Source organism: Nycticebus coucang, chromosome 12 (genome assembly GCF_027406575.1).
Source record: "Nycticebus coucang isolate mNycCou1 chromosome 12, mNycCou1.pri, whole genome shotgun sequence".
In the NCBI taxonomy this organism is placed as follows: Eukaryota; Metazoa; Chordata; class Mammalia; order Primates; family Lorisidae; genus Nycticebus; species Nycticebus coucang.
This window is the reverse complement of record NC_069791.1, coordinates 14,607,643-14,625,199: the sequence shown is the minus strand read 5'-3', so window position 1 is coordinate 14,625,199 and position 17,557 is coordinate 14,607,643. Positions and strand designations below refer to the sequence as shown.

Sequence of the window (17,557 nt, the reverse complement as noted above, 5' to 3'; positions counted from 1 at the left end):
ATAGCAGTTCTCCCCACTCCTGGTACCAGGTCTCTGTCCAAGCCTCCGCTTGCGTTTTTTCAGTTGACCAAAAATCACGAAAATTGAGTTTCTTGTGTTTATAGCTGTCAGAAACTCCGACCTGTGGGCATTACAGCATTACTATGTTCAGAATAAAGGTAAGATTTAGCGTTGACAAGGGCCACGAAATAACATCTTTAGAGTGTCACCGGGGTTGGCGGGCTGCCAGCCGGCGTCTCGCGGCCAGTCCCCGCCCCCTGCCCGGGCGCCCCTCCCGCGCGGCTCAGCGGGGGCTTCGTGGAGGCGGGGTGGGGATGCTAGCTGGCGCTTGGGCGCGGCGCCCCCTGTCGGCGCCCTGCTCCCTCGCCCCGGATCCGGTCTGGGCGGCGCGAGGACGCGAGCCTGAGAGCCGGCGGCTGACGGGCCGCAAGGCGTGGTGCGGGAGAGCGGGCGCGCCCTGCAGGGGTACGTGAGGGGAGCGGGGGCGCGGGCGGGCGCGGGCGGGGGAGGCCCGGGCTGGGGGCGAGCGCGGAGGGGTCGGCGCGGGGGCGGGGCGGGAGGGGCGCGCGCGCGGCGGCGTGCGGCGGGCGCGAGTCATCAATTATGCAAGGACTCGGGCGGCGCGGGGGGCGGGCGCCGGGAGCGCTCCAAGATGGCGCCCACCGCAGTCCCGCCCGCAGCAGCCTCGGCGCCTCTGCAGTCCGGCCGCGCCTCCTGGGCCCTTCGCTAGGGCCGCTGCTGCCTCCCTCGCCGCCACCGCTGCCGTAAGTCGCCCCAGAGCCTCGGCTCCTTGCCCGCCGGGTTCCCCTGGTCTCCTCGGGACTCTTGAGCGGGGCTCGCCCAAATCCAGTCAGGGGCTTTGCCGCAGAGTGCGCGGCGGGGCTCGAGGGGCCAAGGAGCTGGGTTGCTGTCCGGTTTTGGACAGGTGTTTGGACGTCTTGCTTCCTTGTACCGTGTTTACCCGGGGTCCCTTAGGAGAATTGAGAACCACCGGCCCCCACCTCGGACACCCTTGCGCCCTTCGTCCCTTGGCTATACTGAGGGACACGGGCCTTCCATGGTGCAGCCTCCCAGTTATTCGGCAGAGCCGGGGCCCCTCACCGGGCTGCTCTGGGAAGGGCAGCGCTGTCGGGATCTTCCGACAGCAGCCCCTCAGCTCTGCTCCTTCCCCCCATGTCTTTCCTGCATCCTTCTCCCTCGTCGGGCTCCGGATTGCAACCAATTGCGGGAGCCAGGGGCTCCTGCGTTCTTTGGGTAGCCAGGACGCCCCCTGTCCTTTACTGAGATGCGTCGGTGCCCCACGTAACCGTGTGCTGTGGGACTGTGTTGGGGGCTCTCGGGACCTTTCTCGGCAGGCTAGGATTCCTGCATTAGGGAGCACAGCACTTTCAGAATATCCCCTACCCCCACCCCTACGCCACCCGATGCAGAGCTTATTCCTCTCCTGTTCTCTCCCTTCCCTCCCCCACATTACCACCAGCAGCAGCACCCTTGACTTCTTGTTAACGTTGGGGTACAGAATTCTTTGCCCAACTCCACAAGCTTGGACCCTCCTCTAGTTCTCATGGTACCTTGGGGGACCGCAAAGCCTCTGCATTTCTCCTGCGAGCTGAGCTCCATCCCTCTATTGCCAGTAGCAACCACCAGCGGAGAGACTTGGCAGTTAACTTTCTGGGGGGTTGCCAGGGCTGTGAGACCCCTTCAGGGACCTCAGCCTCGAGTTGAGATAGAGTGGGAACCATTTTTCACCCTGATAAAAGGATTCTTAAAACCATGCATTCCTTCCGTCTACTCCACCCAATGTCCTCTTCCACACTTACGCTGCAGTTTTTGAAGCATGGGGGAATACATTTTGTATTGGGAGAGTCCAAGATTCTCATCAGTGTTCATAATAAATGAATGTCATCTCTTTGGGGGGAGGGTAGAATAAACTTTGCATTGCATCTGGTTAAATTCAGGGGGAGGGAGAAATAATTAGCATGGAGCTAGCTCTGCCACACAACGAAAACTGCTTTTAATGCACAGTGGGCACCAAAGAGTCAGGGGTGGAAGCAGGAAGTGTAGGTGAGGGCCTTGGGGGCAAAGGGAGAGAGTGCTTTTTATAACCGTTTTCTCAAATTTGAATCTGGAGAGTCTTTAGAGAGGTAGTGGTATGTTAGTTCTGGGAGATGTTTTAGCTTTCCAATGGAGATTTTGGGTGTGGTAGGTTTTTCAGAGGCTCACAATCTCTCTGTAGTTCTCTTTCTTCCACGGGCATTAGCGGATGGGGGGGGGGAATTTTTATTTTTTGCTTAATAAAAAAAATTTTTTTTTGATGTGTAATGCAAATGGCTGGATAACTTTACCACTCAGTACCATCCTGGTAGGAATCTTGGGGGAATCAGATTTAAAATTTAAAATGCTGAAAGCTTTGTAGCACATTGCCTGTAACCTGGTTCCTGAAATACTGCAGCATTTTTCCTTTGGAACTCATGACGGATAAGGCCTTCAGTTCTCCCTGAAAGAGGACTTGATTGCTTGGGAACAGGGTGATAGTGATGGTTTGGTGTTCAGCGCACATTCTGTGTCCTAGAAATTGAGGCCTTCCCTGGAGAGGGCTGCAAACATGTTCCATGTTTTCTGATTTAGGGTATATGTAAATGTATTGTGTTTCTTAGTAGACCTAGTATTGCAAAGTAGTTCATAATGGTGCAAGCCAGTTATTAGTTTCTTAGGTTCCATTTGAGTGGCTTTGTTTTCATTAGGGGTTTTGTCCAATTTTATCAGAATATTTGGAGGAATTTTATTTTAAATTAATGAAGGATAATGAAGTGGAATATAGTATACTTAAAACAACTAGGCAATTGCTTTCCTTGTTAGGACCCTTAGCATTCTCTATTGGGTCAGGTTTGGGTTGCTTGTGTTCAGGCTTGTATGTACTAGGGTTTCTTCCTGTGGTGCTGAAAGGACAGTTCCCTGGCTAGGCCTGTAGTAAAGCGCATGTGTGGGGGACACGGTTGGGTTTTTCTTTAATTTTTGTTATCAGCAGGCTTTCCTGTAGATGTGCATGTACATGCGCAGCTGGGTTTGTACTTGAAGTTGAAGGCCTCGTTACTTTATTACTCCTAAATACTCTTCATTTTGGCTTTCCCTCATGGAGGCAATATTTTACAGCCTGCAACAGATTCATATGTAACTCTTACAGTGACATTCTGCTGATTGCATTATTTCAGCTCATTTTAATCATTTTAAATAACAAGAAACTTTTAATGTTAAGGAAATCTGGTATCCATGAGAAGTAATTTGATAGCTTAATAAGTTAAGGTGCATCAAAAGAGCTGCTTCTTTGGATTGAGATGACGACCTGGGAAAGGGACTCAACATAGCAGAGGCCAGTATATGATTCACTGTGTTATTAAGTAGATTAGTCCCCCAAACTATTTTAAAATAGAATAGGAATAGGGCCATATGATTTCACCTGTACAGCCTCTTACCCAGCACAGGAATCCCCTTTATGAGAAATCTCTTTGAATACTGTCATTGGTAGAGAATTTACTACCACATAAAGTAGTTCATTTCATTTAGATTCCATTATGATTATTTTAATCTTACTGAGAAGGTAATATACATAAAGTTGAAAGGTATATAAATTGGGGTTATATAAGGGGCAAATGTCATTCTTGTGCTTGTTACAAAGAAAAGAATGAGAATCAGTATCTATAGAAATTGTAGAAGAAACTTGTATTGGCTTGGGCAGCTAGGGCGTTAGCCACATACACCAGAACTGGCCGGTTCGAACCCAGCTTGGGCCAGCTAAACACCAATGACAACTACCAACAACAAGAAAAAAATAGCCAGGTGTTGTGGCGGGTGTCTGTAGTCCCAGTTACTTGGGAGGCTGAGCCAAAAGAATCACTTAAACCCAAGAGTTTGAGGTTGCTGTGAGCTGTGACACTATGGCACTCTACCGAGGGCAACAAAGTAAGACTCTTGTCTCAAAAAAGAAAAGAGAAACTTGTACTGATTTGAAAGGAATGCAAAGATAGAGACTTGTGTACCTAAAGCAAGAAAAACCTGTGAATGGAAAGAAAAACAATTATCTTTAATGTGCTGGTATTATATAACAAGTTGTCCTGGAAGGCACATGCTTGAATTAATTACTTAATTTGTATGGGTTATATCTAAAGACAACAAACTGTTATTCTATAGACAGTGTTAAAAATACAAAGTTTATCCAGAGTACGATCAGTTAAAAAATTATAAAAAGACATCCTTAATGCAGAAAAATTTATTTTTATTTATTTATTAAATCATAGCTGTGTACATTGATATGATCATGGGGCATCATTCACTAGCTTCACAGACCATTTACCAAGTTTCACATATACCCTTGTAAGGAAAAATTTTAATACATGTAAAAACAGAAGGCAAGGGCGGCGCCTGTGGCTCAGTGAGTAGGGCGCCAGCCCCATATGCCGAGAGTGGCCGGTTCGGACCCAGCCCCGGCCAAACGGCAACAAAAAAATAGCCGGGGTTGTGGCGGGCGCCTGTAGTCCCAGCTGCTCGGGAGGCTGAGGCAAGAGAATCGCGTAAGCCCAGGAGTTGGAGGTTGCTGTGAGCTGTGTGATGCCACGGCACTCTACCGAGGGCGGTACAGTGAGACTCTGTCTCTACAAAAAAAAAAAAAAAAAAACAGAAGGCAAAAGTCATCCTTAGTTTTATCATCTTTTTTATTTATTTATTTTGAGACAGAGTCTCACTTTGTCACCCTGGGTAGAGTGCTATGGCATCATAGCTCACAGCAATCTCAAACTTTCTGGCTCAAGCAATCCTTCTGGCTCAGCCTTCTGAGTAGCTAGGACTATAGGTGCCTGACACCATGCCTAGCTAATTTTTTTATTTTTTGTAGAGATCAAAATTGCTCAGGCTGGTCTCAAACTCCTAAGCTCCTGCAGTCCTTCCACCTTGGCCTCCCAAAGTGCTATGATTATAGGCATGAGCCACTGCACCTGGTCTGTTTCAATTTACCTTTTTCTTAATCCTTTTTAAATTTTTTGGAAAATCATCTTTGATGTGAAAGAATTCGTTCACAGAATTGGACTCTCGATTTAAATTGAGCACGTTAATTAGAGGAATAAAGAAACATTTTCTCAATGAATCAATAAACTTACTTTGTACCTACTATGTGTAAGGCACTGTAGTAGGCACTAACACTCTTATTAAATGGCACGTGGCAGGCACCAGCTTAGAAAATAACACCATGCTTAAAAGCTATTGCTGTGAAAGTATTAAAGGAAGTAGAACTTCACACTTGTGATTTATTAATGGCTGAAAAGTTGTATGGCACTTTATTAGGTCTAGCCCCATGATTTAACCTAAAAAAATAGTTTGTGCAAAGATTAAGAAGTAAATGCAGGAAAAGAAAAGACAAAAAAGAAGGTTTCTGGAAAAATTTTCACTGTCCCTTTGTGAAGTTATAGAGATAAAACCAGGACACACAGTTAAGTACTGTGCTAGGGATTAGCACAGTACTAGGTGCTAATGAAGGTGAAATGAAGACCCGAGAAGGTTGCTATAGTTACACCATTGAGAAGAAAAAGTCAGAAGCAGCATGAGCTTTGGAGTCAGACAAAACTAGGTTCAAATCATGACTCTGCTGCTTATTAGCTTTGTGACTTTGGCAAATTATTTAAGCTTCTGTGTTCTCATCTATAAAAATAGGAATAATACCTATGTGGCAGGGTATTTGTGGGGATTAAATAAAATCTCTGTTTCCTTTGGTTTCTGACACAGAGCTCAATATGTGTTAGCTCCTTTTCCTCTAGGGATTTAGCAGCTTAGTGTGTGTTTATGTGTATTTGATATAGTATATATGTACTATGCTAGAATGGGGCTCTCTATCAAAAAGAACGCTTTGACTTTTACCAGCTGGCAGGCTACTGGCTGTTCTTAGCTATAGGTTGGAATCTAAAGATAGAGTGGACCCAAAGACTGAGGCCTGCCTTTATTCTGACTTGAGCTCGGTTTTTAGATTGTAGTAAGTGATTATAGAGTTTGGGGTTGCTTTTGTCTTCAGCACCATTTTAGGTTTTCCCATTATAGTCCTTGAACTGCTTTATTTGAATGGGTTTCATATATTTAGGTCTCACATCCAACTTTGGTAATTATTACTCTGTTTGTTTATGGAAACTTTCAGAATCCTTATCACTTGATGGTTTGAGCTAGGTAAGGCCAATCTTACTCTATCCATTTTATAGCTGAAGAAACTGAGTATCCAAGAGCTTAAGGGAATTGTTGAGGGCTAAGGACTATTTACTTGCTACAGGGAATATTGGTGCCCAAGTTGGTTGACTCATGCTTATAGATTTTTCCCATTAAATGGTGTTATATTCTGATGTTCATATAACCAAGTACTGTGAATAATTTTGGTTTTATTTTAAGAAATTATCATTATCCTTGGTAGCTAAACATATCTTGGTGAGTGGGCATAGTGAAAGATTCTGGGATAGGCAAGGGGAGGGCAAAAGTATCATTGAAGGAGAGCATTTTAGAAGCAGGAAGGATGAGGGGAAATGAACAGAAGATGTATCAATAAATAGAATATGGATGAAATAGGAGGCACTGATCCTATCTACTTTTAAGAAGGTTGTCATGTCTTGGTGTCTACTTATCTTTATCCAAGTCTTAAGCACGTAAATACATGCCCTTGACTACTTATAAGTGCTCTCACATTGCCAACCTACTTTGTAACCAGGACTGTAGGGAATTATGACCACTACTATCACATGGATGTCTTTGCTTATGCAAGGCTGAAATTGGCATAGGACTAAGAGAACAGAATATACTGGGGATTAGTGCTAGAAGGGCACAGTGAGGTTGAGCAGAAGCTGTTCTGGGAGGACTTTGGGCTAGAAGTGCAGTAGTGAAAGAGGATAATATTTAAGATTTTCCTTCGGCATATAGAGATGTCTCATATGGAGGAGAGTACAATGAAATAAAAGCTGGCTTCTGGTACCTTATGTTAGTTTGAGACTGAAGGTCAGTTGTTCTGGAAAGAGTTGGTTGGGGTGGGATGACTAAAATGTTAGGTAGAGAGGTTTGGGGCATTTTATAGTCACTGTTGGTGGTAGGCATCCTACGTTCACTGGGCTTGTCCTAGGATCTGGAAGTGGAAAGCACTAAAATCCCTCAAAAGACACATTACAGGCTTCTTTCATGTTTAGCTGATTAGTGTTTTTATGCTGTAAAATCTTTTGAGTTCCTCGGGACTAAGAACGTGAGGGAATTATAGTGAATGCTTATTTATCCAGGGATGGATTATCAAGCTTGTGAATTATAGTCATTTATTTTCCTCCTTTTTTCCTATATTTTGGGTATTTAACTGATCATTAGTATTTTCCCCACTGTGAACCTGGGAAGAGAGGAAAAACTCAAAATGAAAATGTTATTTAAAATTTTTAGATAATGATTGATAAAGGAAGAGAGATGGGTAAATATTTTATCAGTGAGAAAGCCCTTCATATTTCATCTGTTCTTATTCGCTCCCTATTTTAATAGTACAGGCAATTGAAGGCTGAACATCTAAAAGCTTAATGTCCACTGCAAACCAGTGTTGAATAGCATTTTCCCTTCATTTTACTGAGGATAGCCTTGTAAACAAACAGTACTTAACTTATTAGCTCCTTATTTCAGGAGTTCTTCAATTAAGGATAAGGCAACCTCAGGCTTTTGTGTTACATTCACTGTTGTCTTTGGGTCTTAGCAGGAAGCTGAATAAAATGCTTTTAAATGAAAATGAATTGATGCATTATTATTAAATTTCAGAAAAAAGTTAAGCAGATTTCAGATGAGACTGGTAGAACTTTCTTGGAAGTTAGAATACCCAGAAATCTCACTTTCTATGGAATTCTCAATTGGAATTCCTATGATTTGGTGAATACTAAAGAGGCATAATGCGTTAGTTTCTAGGAAAGAAGCCTTGAGGATAATAAGGCATTTTTAAAAGCAGGTGTCATGATAGGGAGGGAGGAAAGTGTTGGGAGTGTAAGAAATCATCAGAGGAGAGAGTAAAAGAAAGTGAATAACAAGTGAAAATGGACGAGGGTATTTGGATGTGAACATAGAGAACTGGCCCTATTTTAAGAGGAGGTGTCCATTCCCCTCTGAAGACTACTTTGGGTATGCCTCCCCCCCCCCGTTTCTCTTATTTTAGAATATGAAAGTATAGGTTTATTTTATATTAGAGAGAGGGAAGAGAGTTGGAAGAAGAGATAAGAGAGAGAAGAGAACAGAAAGCAGGGAAGATAGGGAAGGGAGAGAAAAGGAGGCGAGAATGGCATGGTATCCCACAAAAAGAAAGAAAGGAAAAATGCCAGCCTACTTTGAGTATTCTTGAACTAGAGTGATCATCATCTTCTGGATAGGGCACAAAACCTTAGGAAGGTGGTTTTTGTTCTTGTTTTTTAGTTTTATTTAGCTCTGCTAGCACTTTGTATTGATTGGTTTATTTATCTGATTTCTGTATTGGGAAAATGCGAGTACTATCTTGGCTTTATGGCAAAAAAATAAATAATGTTCTTAAATGTTCTTTTTATTTCCTCTTCACTGAAAAATGATTTTTAGTCATTTAACACAAAAATGTTTTCTCAAAAGACTGTTGATCCCTCTTCCTTTCCATGTCTTGAACAGTATGTTTTGTATTTATTTATTTGAATAGTTAACAGAGGCAAGGAGTTAAAAAATCAGAAGGTTCAAAGTTAAGTCTTCTTTTACTGTCTCTCAGTCATCTAGTATGCACTCCCTAATGGCATCTACTGTTCCTAATTGCTCTTGGAAACTTTCCTCCATACATGTATGCACATATACACATTATTCCCCCACCTCCACCCCTACACAGTAATTTCCATTGTCTGTTAAAAGTTAGAGATTTGAGCTCACTCTCGATCATCTTAGACCAATTAATTCCCCCTTTTCCTAATGATATAATCCCTCTATGTTTTATTTTTCTTAGTGAAATATATATTCTAATTTCTCAGCTTATTTAATGTAAAACGTTAGTTTGAGCTGAAGCAGCCTTTTTTACTAGCTACATTCATTATTAGGGTTTCCATTAGTGAATTATCTTGTTTAAAAAAATTTTAAGTGAAGAGCAGGAGTGTCCAACATGGAGCTGAGGGCCACATACTGATTTTGTGAGGACTTTTCTTGCTCTTCTGTGATGTCAGATCATGAGAAGTAGGAATGGACCTTTTTTTTGCTAATCAGCTTTTGTTAGTGTTTGTGTATTTACTGTGTGGTCCAAGACAACTCTTATTCTTCCAATGTATGGCAGAGGAAAAAAAAAGATTGGACACCCCTAGTAGAGGAAGATAATGGCCTTGAGAACTACTGGTCCATTACTTTCTATAAGTAATGGGGAACTATAAATCACTTGTTTTGACCATACCAGTCAACAAATACTTAGTGAGTTTCAACTATGGTGAGGCATTGTGATAGGTATTGAGATCTATCTATCTATCTATCTATATAAAGACCTTATGTTCTAAGGACTTATTGATTTGGTAAAATAAGTCTTAAATACAAAGTATTAAATAAGAAAAGGTTTTCATAATGATTTATGATTTAAAAATTGAAAACAGGTGGGGCATGGTGAAAATCCTAGCACACCAGGAAGCTGAAGTGGTAGATTGCTTGAGCTGAGGAGTTCAAGACCAGCTTGAGCAATGGCATGACCTTGTCTCTACTACTAAAAATAGAAAAACTAGCCAGGCATTGTGGTGGGTGCCTATAGTCCCAGCTACTTGGGAAGCTGAGGCAAGAGAATCGCTTGAGCCCAAGATGTTGAGATTGCGGTGAACTACGATACCACAGCACTGTACCCAGAGTGACAAAGTGAGACTCTATCTCAAAAAAAAAAAATTGAAAACAAGTTAATTGCCAAATAAATGCTATAGTTAATAAGTAAATTGATTTTTACTTATTAACTCCATTGATTGGAGATAGATTGATGGAAGAAGTGTATGACTGGAGCTGGGCTTTACGGAATGATTGGGTAGAAAAGTATGAGCCAAAGTGAGAAAGTGGAACAAAGTGGTTTGGGAACCAGTAAAGAAATGAGCTGTCCTTGGTCAGAATCTTCCTGTAGCAGATTAGCTTGCAGAGTTTGGTAAAGTTAGCCAAACATTAAGGGCTTTTTGCAGGTTTTTTGTATTTGTTTGTTTTTTGAGACAGAGTCTCACTTTGTCTACTTTGGTAGAGTGCTGTGGTATCATAGCTCACAGCAACGTCAAGCACTTGGGCTCAAGTGATTCTCTTGCCTCAGTCTCCCAAGTAGCTAGGACTACAAGCGCCTGCCACAGTGCCCGGCTATTTTTAGAGATGGGGTCTCGTTCTTGCTCAGGCTGGTCTGGAACCTGTGAGCTCAGGACAGTCCATCCACCTTGACCTCCCACAGTGTTAGGATTACAGACGTGAGCCACTGCTTCTGGCGTATGGCTTTTTGCAGTTTTTTTATTTCTTTATTTCTATTATTTATTTATTTATTTATTTTTTGGAGACAGAGTCTCACTCTGTGTTCCTGGGCTAGAGTGCTATGATGTCATAGCTCACAGCAACCTCAAATTCTTGGGCTCAGCCTTTTGAGTAGCTGGGACTACAGGTGCCCACCACAATGCCCACAATGCTTGGCTAGTTTTTCCTATTTTTCGTAGAAATGGGGTCTTACTCTTGCTCAGGCTGGTTCTGAACTCCTGAGCTCAAGCAATCCACTTGCCTTGACCTCCCAAAGTGCTAGGATTACAGGAGTACACCACCATGCCTGGCCTTTGCAGTTTTGTCCTTGGTGACAGAGAATGTAGATTTTGAGGGCATAGAAAATGACAGGTGATCGAAGCTGTGCTGTAATGTTTTAGGGATATTGGTCAGTGGTGTCTAATAGGATGGAATAGAAAGAATTGAAATCTAGTTAATTGGCTATTTGATTTGTCCTAGCTGAGTAGTAATGAAGGCTTGGACTAGTGTAGTGGTGATAAGGACCAGAAGGAAGGAAAGTTAATGTAATTTTGTATATGTGTGTCACATGGATGTGTGTGTTTAAGTAACATTATTTCTAATGTAAGAAATAGTTTATAGGAAGACTTAATAGAACTTTGTGAATGACTTAGGGAAAAGGGAGAGAGAGTAAAGATTATGTTTTAAAGTTTAGATACAGAATCTCCTATTTTGAAAGTCTGAGGAAGTATGTTCCATAATATACCTTGGCAGTCTAGTCCACAGTGTTTTGGTAACAGGCTTTCTTTATTTCTTTTCCATTTTTGTGTGTATGTGTGTGGGTTTTTTTTTTTTTCTTTTTGAGATAGTCAGTATCTTGCTCTGTGGCCATGGACTAAAGGGCAGCCGTAGCATGATAGCTTACAGCAACTTCAAAATCCTGGGCTCAAGCAATCTTCCTGCCTCAGCCTCCCAAGTAGCAGGGACTATAGGGATACACCACCAGGCCCAGCTTAGTTTTTCTATTTTCTGTAGAGATGAGGTCTCCAGGTCTTGCTTTTGCTCAGACTGGTCTCAAACTGCTGGCCTCAAGTAATCCTCCTACCTGGATCTCCCAAAGTGCTAGAATTATAGGTATGAGCTACCACGCAAGGTCATATTTCTAGTTTTCTTTTCTTTTCTTTTTTTTTTTTTTAAGGCAAGCATGGAACACGTTTATCGAGGAAGAGAAAAGTAGGTTTACAGAGTAAGAGCAAGATACAGGCTTACAGAGCAAGATACGTTCGCCATAGAGAGCAAACAGGCTTCCATGGCTAGGGCAAGTAGGCAGAGAGGCCCTAGTTTTCTAATAGTTTCTCTGCAGAGGGTTTTTTCTCCCTTTAGCTTTTAATGTTATTTCTTTTTTTATTTTTTATTTTTTTAATGTTATTTCTTACAGGAAAACCTGTCTTTGGAACTTTATTGTCTACACTGTCACTGATAAAGATTATTTAATCTTTGTGAGTCTCTACCCTTATTTGGAGTCTTTCAATCCATTTATAAACATTCTCAACCTTCAGTTTGTAGGGTGAAGGGGCAAGAATTATGCACATTTTCATTGACTTGGTAGATGACTGTTTTGTCCTTACTGAAACTCAATGAAACACACACACATACATCTATATATATATATATTGTTTGGGATTCATTGAGGGTATAAGGATTATATTTTTTTATCATTTGCTTATATTCCATGTACTTCATGAGAGCTATAGTATTTGAAATTGCAGGCTGAATTAAAGGTAGTAACTGAAAGAATTGTAATAGGTGAAAGTAGGGGGAAAGAAGAAAAGGCCAAAGTACAGTGATGATAGGAGTATTTCACTTACCTCACAAGGCCTTTTAATTTTTTGCTCTGCCTCACACAGGGAATTTCAGCCATAGGTGATCAAGGGGTAAGATTTCTTTTATTTTAGCATCTTGACGTAGACTTCTGGCTTTTAGCAATTACTCAGAAGCTTTATAAGTCAAAGAAAATAAGTTCATCTTTGTGTGGTGAGTGGATACCAAAGACTTGGTATTAATTACATGAGTGTTTTCAATCCTTAATTTTAATTATATTGTAACTAGCTCGGGGTTATGTGCTTTGTTCCTTGCCACTGGTACCTTCTTGGTCATTTGTAAGTCTTTGGTTTATATTGTACCCTGTAGATTGTAGCAGTTGGCAGTCTTCAGCCTCCTTCTCCTCCACAGAGTGGCTTGCTGGTTTCCAGTGCTGAGGCCCTGAAGTCCCGTGGGGAATGTGAAGAGTACAGCTTACATGCTGCACTTAGGCTCTGTTCTGGAGCCCTCAGGAGCCCTGCCTTTTGCCCAGGCTGGTGCTCAGAGGAGGTTTTTTGTTTTGTTTTGTTTTAAATTCATTTATCCTTCAATGCAATCTATTGCAAAATCTCAAGGAAAAAAAATTATCCTCAGAAAGCAAAGAATGTGTCACATTTGGAGCCAGGATTCCAGAGTCATTAGCTCCTTTTAGGCACTGCTTCTGTTTGCATAGAGGTTAGTTGTCAGGCCTTTCCAGTTTTTCTTTTATGATTTAATCACAGAACTTAGTAAGAACTCTTATTTGTGAGAAGTAAATGCTGACTTTTGTGGGTATTATAAAAATCCAGTGTAAATCTGTAGAGTTCAAAGTATGGGTACTCAAAGAAGTGCTCAAATGTTGGGCATAATGGACATGCTGATTACTGTGACCTGATCACTGCACATTGTATGTGCGGGAATAGCATTGTGTGCCCCATACGTACATACAGTTATTAAGTGTCAATTAAATACAATGAAAGTAAAAAAAAAGATCTTATAACTCTAAAAGACAAATATTGTATGATTCCACTTGACACAAGGTACCTAGGATAGTCAAATTCATACAGAGAAAGTAGAATGTTTATTGAGGGTTCTGGGGTGGGTCTGTGAGGTCTATAGTGATATCCCTTCTTTCATTCCTGATATAGTTAATTTGCATATTAATTCTTGTTTTTCTTTGTTTGGCTAGAGGCTTTTCAATGTTACTCATCTTTTCAGAGAATCACCTTTTGACTACATTGATTTTCCTTTCTGTTCTCTTTATTTTTCTTCTGCTTGCTTTGAGTTACTCTTCTTTTTCTATTGTTCTAAGGCAGCAACTTAATGATTTGAGATTTTTCTTCTTTTTTTTTTTTGTTTGTGACAGAGTCTCACTCTGTGCCCTTGATAGAGTGCCATGGCATCATAGTTCACAGCAACCTCAAACTCCTGGGCTTACGAGATCCTCTTGCCTCAGCCTCTTGAGTAGATAGGACTACAGGCGCCCACCACAACACCCAGGTAGCTATTTCTATCTTTAGTGGAGACAGGGTCTCACTCTTGCTCAGGCTGGTCTTGAACTCCTGAGCTCAAGTAATCCACCTGCCTCAACTTTCTTTTTCTTTTTTTTTGTAGAGACAGAGTCTCACTTTACTGCCCTCGGTAGAGTGCCGTGGCATCACACGGCTCACAGCAACCTCCAGCTCTTGGGCTTATGTGATTCTCTTGCCTCAGCCTCCCGAGCAGCTGGGACTACATGCGCCCGCCACAATGCCCGGCTATTTTTTTGTTGTTGCAGTTTTGGCTGGGGCTGGGTTTGAACCTGCCACCCTCGGCATATGGGGCCGGCACCCTACTCACTGAGCCACAGGTGCCGTCCCTGCCTCAACTTTCCAAAGTGCTAGGATCACAGGTGTGAGCCCCTGTGCCCAGCCTCTTCTCTTCTAAGGTAATCGTTTAATACTGTAAATTTTTCTCAAGTATCGCTGTGGCTGCATTTTACATATTTTGATATTTTGAACTTTTATTTCCCTTGGGATTTTCTTTTGACCTGTGAATTGTTTAGAAGTGTGTTGTTTGGAGTGTTAGGAGATTTTTCAGTGCCTTTTTTAAAAAAATTGATTTCTAGTTTATTCCATTATGTTCATTCCATTATTTATTATTCTTATTATGATAAGAGAATATACTTTTATGATTTCGGTATTTTAGAATTTGTTAGGCGCAGCACCTCTGGCTCAGTGGATAGGGCGCCAGCCCCATATACCAAGGGTGGCAGGTTCAAACCTGGCCCCAGTCAAACTGCAACAAAAAAATAGCCGAGTGTTGTGGCGGGCGCCTGTAGTCCCAGCTCCTTAGGAGGCTGAGGCAAGAGAATCACCTAAGCCCAGGAGTCGGAGGTTGCTGTGAGCTGTGACTTCACAGCTCTCTACTGAGGGCGATAAAGTGAGACTCTGTCTCTAAAAAAAAAAAAAAAAAGTAGAATTTGTTAGGATTAGTTTTATGATTCCAGGTCATTGTTCCATGTGTACTTGAAAAGAATGTATATGGTAGACGGAATGTTCTTTGAATATCAGTTTTATCTAGTTGGTTGATGGTAATATTTAGTTCCTTTGTATCCTTGATTCGTTTCTGTCTATTTGTTTTCCTGATTAGTGAGAAAGGAAAATTGAAGTCTGATCCTAATTATGGACTTGTCCATTTTGTTCCTTAGTTTTATCGGTTTTGGGTTCATATATTTTAAGGTTCTTTTGTTAGGTACATAATGCATTTAGGATTGTTATACATGTATCTTTTAGTGAATTGCCCCCCCGCCCCTTTTCTGAGACAGTCTTGGACTGTTGTTGCTTGGGTAGAGTGCAGTGGTGTTATCATAGCTCAGTGCAACCTCAAACTCCTAGGCTCCAGTGATTCTCTTGGCTCAGCCTCCTGAATAGCTGGGACTACAGGCGTGTGCCACTATTTCTATTTTTGATAGATAGAGTCTCATTGTTACTCAGGATGGTCTCAAATTCCTGGACTTAAGCAGTCCTTCCACCTTGGCCTCCTAGAGTGCTAGAGAATTTATTCTCTTTATCATTATTTAATATTAGCCTTTCTTTGTCCCTGGTAATTTTCCTGGCTTTGAAGTCTACTTTGCCTGATGTTAATATAGATACCCTATACTAGTATAGACATTAGTATAGACATTTGTATAGCTTTTTGTTGATTCATATTTTCATGGTTGTTTTCCTCTCTTTTTACTTAAAAAACTTTTTATTTTGAAGTAATTTCAGTTTTATAGAAAGTGAAATACTGTTCATAAATGCCTTTGTGTTCTTCACCCAACTATGTCTAATGTTAACATCTTAAACAACTATGATATCTTTATTAATCTAAGACATTTACATTGGTTAATACTCTATTAGGTAAACTACAGACTTTTGTTTAGATTTTGCTAAACTTTCCACTAATGCCCCTTTTCTGTTTCAGGATCCAATTCAGACTACCACATTGCATTTAGCATCCTTTTATTTTTAACCTACAAATATAATTGTATTTAATGTGAGTTTCTGATGGACAGTATAGAGTACGTCCTTTATTTAAATCCATTCTGATAATATCCTTTTTAAAAAATTATATTGTGATAAGCATACTTTTCATAAGATCTATTGTCTTAACAAATTTTACAAATATTGTTAACTATAGGCACAGTCTTGTACAGCAGATCTCTAGAATTTATTCAGCTTACATAACTGAAGCTTTGTGCTCATTGATTAGTAACTACGCATGACAGTCTCTATTCTAATTAGTGTGCTTAGATCATTTGCATTTAATATAATTATTGATATGTTTGGATTTAGGGCTACCATTTTATTGTTTTCTATTTGTTTCCCATTCTTTTGGATTATTTGAATATTTTTTAGTATTCTATTTTAACTTTTTTTTTTACTGTTATGTAGTTATTTTAGTGTTTCACTAATGATTACAATATACATAAGTGTTCAGTCTACTTAGAATTAATGTATAACTACTTCAAGTGGAATATAGAAATATCAGTATCTTGTAGAGCTCTTTACCTTTTTTCTGGTATGTTGTAATTTATATATATATATAAATATAGTGTTATATATATATATATATATGGACTATATACATTGAAAACTCCCACTGACAGCATTATAATTTGTGCTTTCAGCCATCATTCATATTTTAAAGAACTTAAGAGGAGTAAAATAGGGTATTACATTTACCTAGATATTTATCATTTCTGTTACTCTTTACTCTTTCCTGAATTTCTAAGTTTCCCTGTAGTACTATGTATCATTTTCTTTCCACCTGAAGAATTTCCTTTAACATTTTTTTAGGGTAGTCTGCTGGTGATCAATTATGTTGGTTTTCATTATCTGAGAATTTGTTTATTTCATCATCATTTTTGAAGGATATTTTCACTGGATATAGAATTCTGGCTTGATGATTGTTTCTTTTCTTTCTTTTTTCCCTCCAGCATTAATGTTGTTTCACCACCTTTTGTCCTCCATGGTTTCTGATGACAAATCCACATTCGCATTATTGTTTTCTTAGATGTAATGCACACTTTTTCTATGCTTTCAAGATTCTTTGTTTTAGTATTCATTGGTTATGATGTATTTGGGCAAGGATTTCTTTGGGTTTACCTATTTAGTGTGCACTAATTTTTTAAAATCTGTAATTTTGTGTCTTTTGTCAGATTTAATATGTTTTCCACCATTGTTTCTTCAAGTATTTTTTGTGGACCAGATTCTTTCTCCTTATCTTTTGAGTTTTTGATGGTACAAGTGTTAAGCCTTTTGATATTGTGCCATGGGTCCTTGAGGCTCTGGTTTTCTGTCTATCTGCTTTCTTTCGTTCAGCTTGGATAATTTCTGTTTATCTATTTTCAAGTTCAGTGACTTTTTGTCATCTGTTATACTATTGAACCTATCTAGTGAACTTTAAAATTTGTTATTATATTTTCTAGTTTAAGTTTCCCTCCCTCTCTCCCTTCCTTTCTTTCTTTCTTTTTTAGTATTCTGTTTCTTTGTTCAATACATTTTATTTTTCCATTCATTTCAAGAGTGTTTGCCTTTACTTCTTGGAGCATGCTTGTTACAGTTGTTTTTAAAGTTTTTGTCTGATAATTCTAACATCTTGGGTTTACATCTGTTTATTGTCTTTTTCCTAGTGAGTTGAGATTTTCAAATTTCTTTATTCAGTGTGGATTTGTATCCTGTACATTTCAAATATTGTTATTTGACTTTTAATCTTGTTTACATTG

General features: G+C 40.3%; 1 protein-coding gene across 1 annotated transcript in view; it reads left to right on the top strand.

Annotated features, from left to right (window-relative positions):
- The first annotated feature begins 640 nt into the window (after window positions 1–640).
- SCN8A (sodium voltage-gated channel alpha subunit 8) overlaps window positions 641–17,557 on the top strand; it is a 225,280-nt gene continuing 208,363 nt past the window's right edge. Inside the window, exon 1 of the mRNA XM_053556312.1 lies at window positions 641–764. The gene's annotated coding sequence lies outside the window, so the exon portion shown is untranslated. The remainder of the gene's footprint in view (window positions 765–17,557) is intronic.